An 8,563-nucleotide genomic window follows, 5' to 3' on the forward strand; every position below is an offset into this window, starting at 1 on the left:
GGAAGGAGACACAAATTGTGCTTATACCAAAGATTGCAAATTCTGTTAATCCCTCAAGCTATAGACCTATAAGTCTTTGCAAGTCTATGTATAAGGTGGCGGTAAAGATTATTCTTAATAGAATGGTAAATATTTTGCCTAAGGCTTATATCAGATGAACAAGCTGCTCTTCTCCAAGGAAGGTCGATGTCAGAGCATGTGTTGATTGTTCAAGAAATGTTCCAAAAATTTAGATTTTCCAAAGCATCCAAAGGATTAGTTGCTTTCAAAAATTTTATGGAACAAGCCTATGACTCTATGTGTTGGGCTACTTTGAGAAAAGTTCTTGAGAACTATGGTTTTCCTTGTAGATTTTCAAATCTTATAATGGAGTGTGTAGAAGATCCAATTTTCTCCTTACTTATTAATGGAAAGTTATCTTCATGGATTTATGGAAAAAGTGGATTTTGGGAAGGTTGTCCAAAATCACCTTTCCTCTTTATTTTGTGCTCTCAACTAATTTCAAATGTATTTCATCAAAGAAATAATACAATTGGAATTCGTAATTGTATTGGAGGTCCACGGATTTCTCACTTATTATATGCGGATGACATGTTGATGTTCTCGGAAGCTAATGTTGAAGTGGTGAGGGAAATCAAAGGTATTTTATCCAATTTTATTCATTGGACTGGACAAAGGATAAATACAAAGAAATTTGTAACTTTTTTTGGAATGTTTGTTAAGAAGAGCAGGAGAAGGGCCATAAATCAGATTATGGGCTTCAATGAAGTTAAGAAACTTATGTACCTTGGAGTAAAATTGGTGCTAAGAAGAGTACGGGCTGCAGATTATCATGGTATGATAGAAAAAGCTTTGAAGATGTTGAATATGTGGGGCACCAAATTCCTTTCTCTAGCTGGAAAACTTACTTTGGTAAGATCGGTTCGTCTAGCTTATCCGGTTTTTCATTCTACTCGTTCTCTTATTCCTAAAAGTGTATTAAAGCTGATAGACAAGTTATGTAGTGATTTTATATAGAATAAAAAAGATGGAGGATTGGGAATGCATTATGTAAGTTAGGATGTTTTGTGTAAGCCTATTGAATGGGGAGGTAGGGTTTTACAATCTTCAATCAATAAATTGGGCCCTCTAAGGGCTAAGATGGCATGGAGACTAATCCAAAATAGGAATTCTCTGATTTGTAAAATCCTGGAACCAAAATATGGTAACTATATGGTGGATACAGGTTACCGTAAAGGAGAGTCTGTAGCTTGGAAGATCATCTTGGATGGCTCTAAATGGCTGAAAAAAGAATTGTGAGATGGAAAATTTTCGATGGTAAATCTATTAATGTCTTTAATGACACTTGGATTTGGGATAAAAGCATTAAGAGATGGCCTACTTTTGTGGCAATTTCAGAAAATGAAGAGATAACGGTTGATAACCTGCTACATAATGGTAACTGGAATAGAGATCATCTCCAAAAGCTATTTGGAAACAAACTGGTAGAAGCAATCTTAAAAATCTAAATAGAGGATAATCTGGATCATGATGAAATGGAATTGATCAGTTTGCATTCCAGGAAATCGTTGTCTTTCTTAGTTGCTGAGAAGGAGCTAAATAACAATGGTAACATTGTTTACTGGAAGTGGATTAAGCAACTAAAACTTATTCCAAAGGTTGAAGTATTATGGTGGCGTGTATTCAACAAAGCTCTTCCAACACTTCAAATATTACATTCCAGAAAAATTAAATGTGAATTGGGATGTCCTAGAGGATGTAATAAGATTGAGGATATAGAGCATGTTGTTACGGGATGTGAGAAGCTGCTGAATATCATTGCCTTACTCAACACTTGGGGATTTCAAATACCAACATTTACTAGCATGGAAGAATGTTGTGATTTGCTTGATAGATCTACTATGAAGAGCAAATTCTTACCAAAACTGTATTGCAACACAGTGTATTTAATGTGGAAGGCTAGAAATAAATTTATTCATGAAGGAACAAATGATAGCTCCAGATTTATTGCAGTTCAAGCTATCTCGTGGTCTTCATTTTCTAATTCTTATGGCAACATCAGCTCGGCTCATAGGGTGTTAATCAGTCTAGAAGACTATGTAATTGTTGGCACCCTCCACCACCGGACGAGATCAAAGTGAACGTAGATGCTTCTTTATTTCCTTCTTACAAAGCGAGCAATGAAGGTGTCTTCCGAGATAGTAAGGGTAAATTCTTGATGGCATTTGGGAAAAAACTTGTTCATTGGGACATCTCACAACTTGAATTATCGGCTATACTTCTTATAAAAGAAGTTTTCAAAGATTGGATGCATTAATACAACGGTATTATCATTGAAGGTGATAGCAATAATGTGATCCAATATATTTGACAAAGCATCAAAGTGGGAGGTAAAGTGATTGAATCCATTGACTTTCTTAAATATTTTGAAAATGTTATTTTTAATTGTGTTGATAGAAATATCAATAAGTTAGCGGATCTTTGTGCTAACTATGCTATATTTAGTGATTTCATGTGGGATGATATTACCTCTAATAAGGTTCCTCCTTTATTCTTTAATTTGATAAACGAGGAACTAATGGGGTGTAGTACCTAGGCCTTTTCTTTTTGTTTGATTTTTTTCAGCAATAATATCCTCTATTGCTTTTTCAAAAAAAAAAAAGAGCAAAGAGATTCATAGGAGAGCTTTGGGAGAGAGAATAGAGGGAGAGATTTTTGTAAGGAAGATTTGTGAGGTATTCACAAGGTTACTCAAGCAAGGTTTTTTTTTTTTTTTACTCAAGCAAGGTTCTTCCATATTTTCTTTATGCTTCTGCCTTGATCCTTTGGAGGCTCTAGGAAGATATTCTACAGCAATAATCCCAGGTTCTCCACCTTCTTTAAGAGGGAGAAGAAGGATTACAAGTTATCTTCCTTCACGAGGAGAGTGAAAAAAGATTTTAGGTTCTCTACCTTCACCAGGATGGTGAAAAAGGATTCCAGGATCTTTTCCTTCGTCAGGTTGGTAAAAATTATTTTGTAAGAGTTTCTCCCCCTTGCTCTGGGGATAAAAGAAGATACACTACGTTAAGTGCAATACTTGGAAAGGAGTTTTCAAGGGAGTAGACGTAAACTAGGTAGGATTGAACCACTAAATTTTTTTTTCAATTTTGTTTTTATTATTCCACATTTTTATTTTTCTGTGGTTTACTACTTGGTTCACAAACTTTGAATTTATGTTATCATAATTTTAATTTACTTCCATATTAAGGAGATTAAGGTGCTTTCTTTTTATTTAAATATTTTTAATAATCAATTCACCACCCCCCCCCCCCCCCCCCCCCCCCCCCCCCCCCCCCCCCCCCTCTTGGTTAGCCTTGGGCTAGTTTCTTTATGTTTAACAACCTACATGAACTTTCAAGTGGTATTTGAACGGGATTAAAAAACTAAGTTATAGAAAACTTTTGAAAAATGATCTATGGCTACTTTTGGTAAACCTAATACTATGAAATGGTATTCAATCACACGACCACCTTCATTTGATAATATTCTTTTTGATTTTTGAAAATTTGCATATCTACTTTCTTACAATCTGTTGATTATGACACATGCATGTTAATTCAAGAAGGATATTCTACACCTTCACATTTTGTAAATGGCATTACAAATGAAAAACCTTTTTCTGAATGGAGTATAGATGATAGAGATTTAGCCTAACTGGAAGCAAAATACTTAAGCTATTTTTTATGTTCATTAAAAACTAAAGATTACATGAGTGTATCTACTTATACAACTGGAAAAAATTTGGGATAAACTCTGCATAACCTATGAAGGAATAAATGAAGTAAAATAATCTAGATTGAACATTATACTCTATGATTTTGAACCATTCCATAATAAAACTTAGTTATCTTATTTCTGAAATGTATACTAGGCTCACCAAAATTGTCACTTCCCAACACGCATTAGGTAGAGAACTTACCAATTTTGAAAATGTTAATAAGATTCTGCTTTGTCTACCTTATTCATATGATGCCAAAATCATTGTTATTATTGAATCTAAAGTTCTAAATATTTATTCAATTGATAACTTACTTGGATCACTCATTACTTACGAGCAAGGAGTGAATTAAAGGAAGATTGATGCAAGTGAGAAAAAAAAAAGAGAGAATTGCTTTATAGGATAATGATTCTAAAAGTGATAATTCTTTATCTAAAGGCGATGATGACATAGCACTAATGACAAGACAATTCAAAAGATTTTTGAAGAAAAAGTAAGGACATCATAAGCAATGGAATAAAGGTAAATCTAATAAAAATTCCAAAACTTCTTCTAATGTTATCTATTTTGAATGCAAGAAGCTAGGGCACATGAAGATTGATTGTCTAAATCTTAAAGCGCACCCAATAAAAAAAGGGTGAAGAAAAAACCAAATTGAAAAGAGTAACTAACATGCTTAAAAAGCTTTTTGGGTAGACTCAACTTCAGACTCATCTGAGATAGAAGCTGAAGAGGAGGTAACTGGCCTGTGCCTAATGGAAGATAACCATCTTAATCATTTCGATCAAGAGGAGGTATGCGAGCTTTCCTATGATGAACAGTTTGAAGTTTCTAAAAAAATTCATAATGCTTATAGGAAGCTAAAGCAAATATATGCATACCTTAATTTTGATTTTTTAACTCTATAAAATAATATGAATGTCTTAGAAAAGACTACTCTACTTTGGATAACAATCATATACTCATGCTTGATGAATTTCATGGATTTAACAAAAAGCATCTTGACTTAACTATCGAGCATGATTCCTTGAAAGCATTTCATATTAAATTAAAATATTCATTTAAAGAATTAAAAGTATATTTAGATGAATCTGATAAAAGTTGATAATTCATTCTTGAAAAGTGCAAAACAATTATGCAAGAAAAATTAACTTCCCTTAGAGATAACAAAACATCAACACAGCATGTATCATCTAAACCTAGGATGATACACCATAACCCAAATAAATTTATAAATCCATTCTCATGAGTTAGATGTTTTTCTTGTGGCATGCTAGGATATATCTCCCACACATGCACTATCCACTATATAACACATTTGGTGTGGAGGCCAAAATTGCGTGGACCAAAGCATAACATGCAAATATATCATCTTTCAATACATAAGGTGGAACCCAAACTAGTTTGGGTTCCTAAATCTAACCCTTGATGATTTTGTAGGGATGCTCTCATAAAAGGCCCTATAAGAGCATGTGGTACCTAGACAGCAGATGTTTAAAGCACATGATTGGAGATAAAAGTAATTCATCATGCTGGGGGCTAGGGAATGGGGAATAGTAACACTTGGAGATATCACCACTAGGAAGGTGGTTGGATCATGTGTAATTAGCAACTCAAAAAATTTCATGATTGAAAATATTTTACTGGTAGATGGCTTAAAATATAATTTTACTCAGCATTAGCCAACTTCCTGATAAGGGTTTCATTATAAAAATTTTATCTACCAACTACATGGTTAGCTTAAATGGAAATACTATCTTGCACCTAAAAATAATTAACAATATTTACATACTTGATCTATATTACATTGATTCTACTAAAAACTGTTACTGATGAATCTTAATTATAGCATAGGAGACTGTGTCATGCAAGCAAGAAAAATCTTAGAACAATCACTTAAAAAGACTTAGTAAAAGGAATACCCATACTAGAATTCACTAAAGATCACCTGTGTGATGCATGTTAGTTGGAAAAGCAAGTCAAATCCTCCTTCCACTCAATTGAGGACATTAGCACTAGCAAACTTTTATAAGTCCTTCACATATATCTCTTTGGACTCGTTGGCACTACAAGCCTAAGAGGGAAAGTCTTTGGGTATGTGATTGTTGATAATTACTCGAGGTTTACTTGGGTGAGATTCTTATCTCATTAAAGTGAATCATTCAAGGAGTTTAGGACATTCTTCACTTAGATTTAGAGAAAGCTAGCCTATGAAATTCTGACCATTTAGAGTGATCATGATGGCGAATTTGAAAATAAAAAATTTGAATCTTACTATTAGGAGCAAGGGATAGATCATAATTTTTTAGCTCCTAGAACCTCTCAATAAAATGGGATTGCTGAAAGAAAGAATAAGAACTTGGTAAAAGCTGCTAATGCCATGTTAGCTTAATACTCACTCCATAAATACTTCTGGGCAGAAGAGATAAATGTAGCCTTTATGTCATGAATAAGGTTAATGTTAGATACAAGCTAAATAAGACACTCTATGAAATTTTTAAGGGTAGGACACCAAACCTCTCTCACCTTCAAGTCTTTGGATGTAATGTGTTCATCCAAAATAATAGGAAATCTCTACAAGGAAAGTTTTACCTCAAATATGATGGAGTTTTCCTAGGATACTCAAATTATATATACATGCTCGTGGCCAACTCTCTTTTTTTCTCTCTCATCTTCTCTCTCTTTTTTTCTCTCTTCTCTCTCTTCTCTAACTCGACATGCAAATAAAATGGGGGGAGGAGATGGCTTGGTTGAGGGTTTTATCAAAATGTTTTTTATTTTTTTATTTTAAAAATAACTTTTTTTCCTAACATTGGTGCGCTCAGGATCCTAGCTTCGTTGTAAATACTTAAATTCTAAAAAAAATTAATATCTTGGCATCACAAAGCTTTGTAGGTTCAACACCACAACACTTTCTTAGTGAATTTTTTAAAATTTAGCTTGAGGCTATTATAGTTGTATTCCTTTCTCTTTATGTAATTGCTGGCGAGTTCTACAATTTTGGTCAAAGATTTTGTTTACTTCAATCTAAGTGCATATTAGAATTCACTAACTAGGACCTTGATTTAATGCAAGGGTAATAATAGGTTCCAAAGCTTTGGAATTTAATATCTCATGGTAGACATGAGTGATAAATTTTCATAATGATTTTATGGGTTTTTGTCTGATTTCAACAAATCTTGCAAGTTGTTCAACTATTTCTGAGCACTTACAAATTATTCAATAAATATCCATTTGAACTTAATTAAATTTGTGATACTTTTGGGTAAATTTTTTTTTAAAACTATCTCAAAATCTCTTCTTTAAATGTCGTAAAGAATAATAGCATTTTATTACATCATAAATATTGAACAACGAAGTAACTGTCTTAAGGTATGTCACATGGTCAACTAGATTTGACTTTTCTTAATATAAATTTTAAAGCAAAATTTTAAACTTTATTGGGATTGTGCCTTAACTTACTAAAATAGTGGTCTTAATGTTTCATGGTTGTCTGGGTGGTCGGTCAAATCTATCTCGGAATTTAATGTCATTGTCTTTACACATTAATATTGTTTTTGTAAAACAAAATTGAAATATCTTTCTAGCATCTTCATCATTATAGCTTTAGGAATATGCTCCAATACTCCTTACGTCGTATTATAATACTTTCTTCTATCTCAATCAGTTGCTTTTTTGGTGACAATAATTGGCTTTCTATATAAAAGCCCGTATAGGTTGTTAAACCTATAACAGTTGTCCCAATCTTAACCAAGAGAAGGGGGGAGGGGGGTGAATTGGTTATTTTAAAAATTCTCTTGGAAATTTATGAAAATCATTTTATTAATTTTTATACAAAGAAAATTTTCAACTACAAAAAACAAAATTGCAGGAAAATAAAAAATGCATAAATTTAAAAAGAACACAGTAATTTATAGTGGTTCAGTCCAACTGGACCTACATCCACTCTCTGAAGACTCCCTCTTCAGGTATTTCACTATTACCAAAGTAACTCTCCTTTTGCCCCCACAGCAAGGCGAAGAAGCCTTTACAATTTTTCTCTTCTACTAATCACCTGTGAGGCAGAGTACCATTGTTCTTTCACACCCTTCAACTGTCGGTAGAGTACCATCGTCATTTCACACTTTCTAAGTGTTGGCAGAGAACTAGCATCATTTCATACCTTCCTGGTGTTGGCAAAGAATTGGCCTCCTTTCACACCCTCCTAGTGTCAGCAAAGAACCGACGTCCATTCACAAACTCCAAGTGTCGACATAGAATCAGATCTTCTTCAAAGATCTTCTCTCGCACATCTTCAAAGAAGTAAGGAAGAGATTTACTACAATATAAAGAGATTCTCATCTTTGAGTAACCTTGTGAACTCTTTACACTCTTAAATTACAAGTTCTTTCTCTCAAACACTTCACAAATCACTCTCACACTTTTTCTCTCAAGAAAAATGAAGAAGGATTCGTCCAAATCAGTTTCTAAGGACTTTACATAGGAAAAGCATGAACAATCATCTAAAAAACTGATAATTTGAAATTTGACCATCTGCAATCATATAGTATGATCGAAGATCCTACGTATGAATAGTTCAAAGTTTTGCTCATAGGATCTTATATGAAATATTTTCCTACATGCACATCGTACAGTACGAACAATATATCGCCCTGTACTATTAGATCAACCATCTTTACTATTCGTATGGACGAAAATATTCACATCAATTTTGTGCTCTGAACGTCGTCTATAAGAACTCAAGATCGTCTCGGACAAACAGTTCAAAAAATTTACCTGTTCATATGGACTAAAATGTTCACA

This window comes from Dendrobium catenatum, unplaced genomic scaffold, assembly GCF_001605985.2.
Source record: "Dendrobium catenatum unplaced genomic scaffold, ASM160598v2 fragScaff_scaffold_357, whole genome shotgun sequence".
NCBI lineage: Eukaryota > Viridiplantae > Streptophyta > Magnoliopsida > Asparagales > Orchidaceae > Dendrobium > Dendrobium catenatum.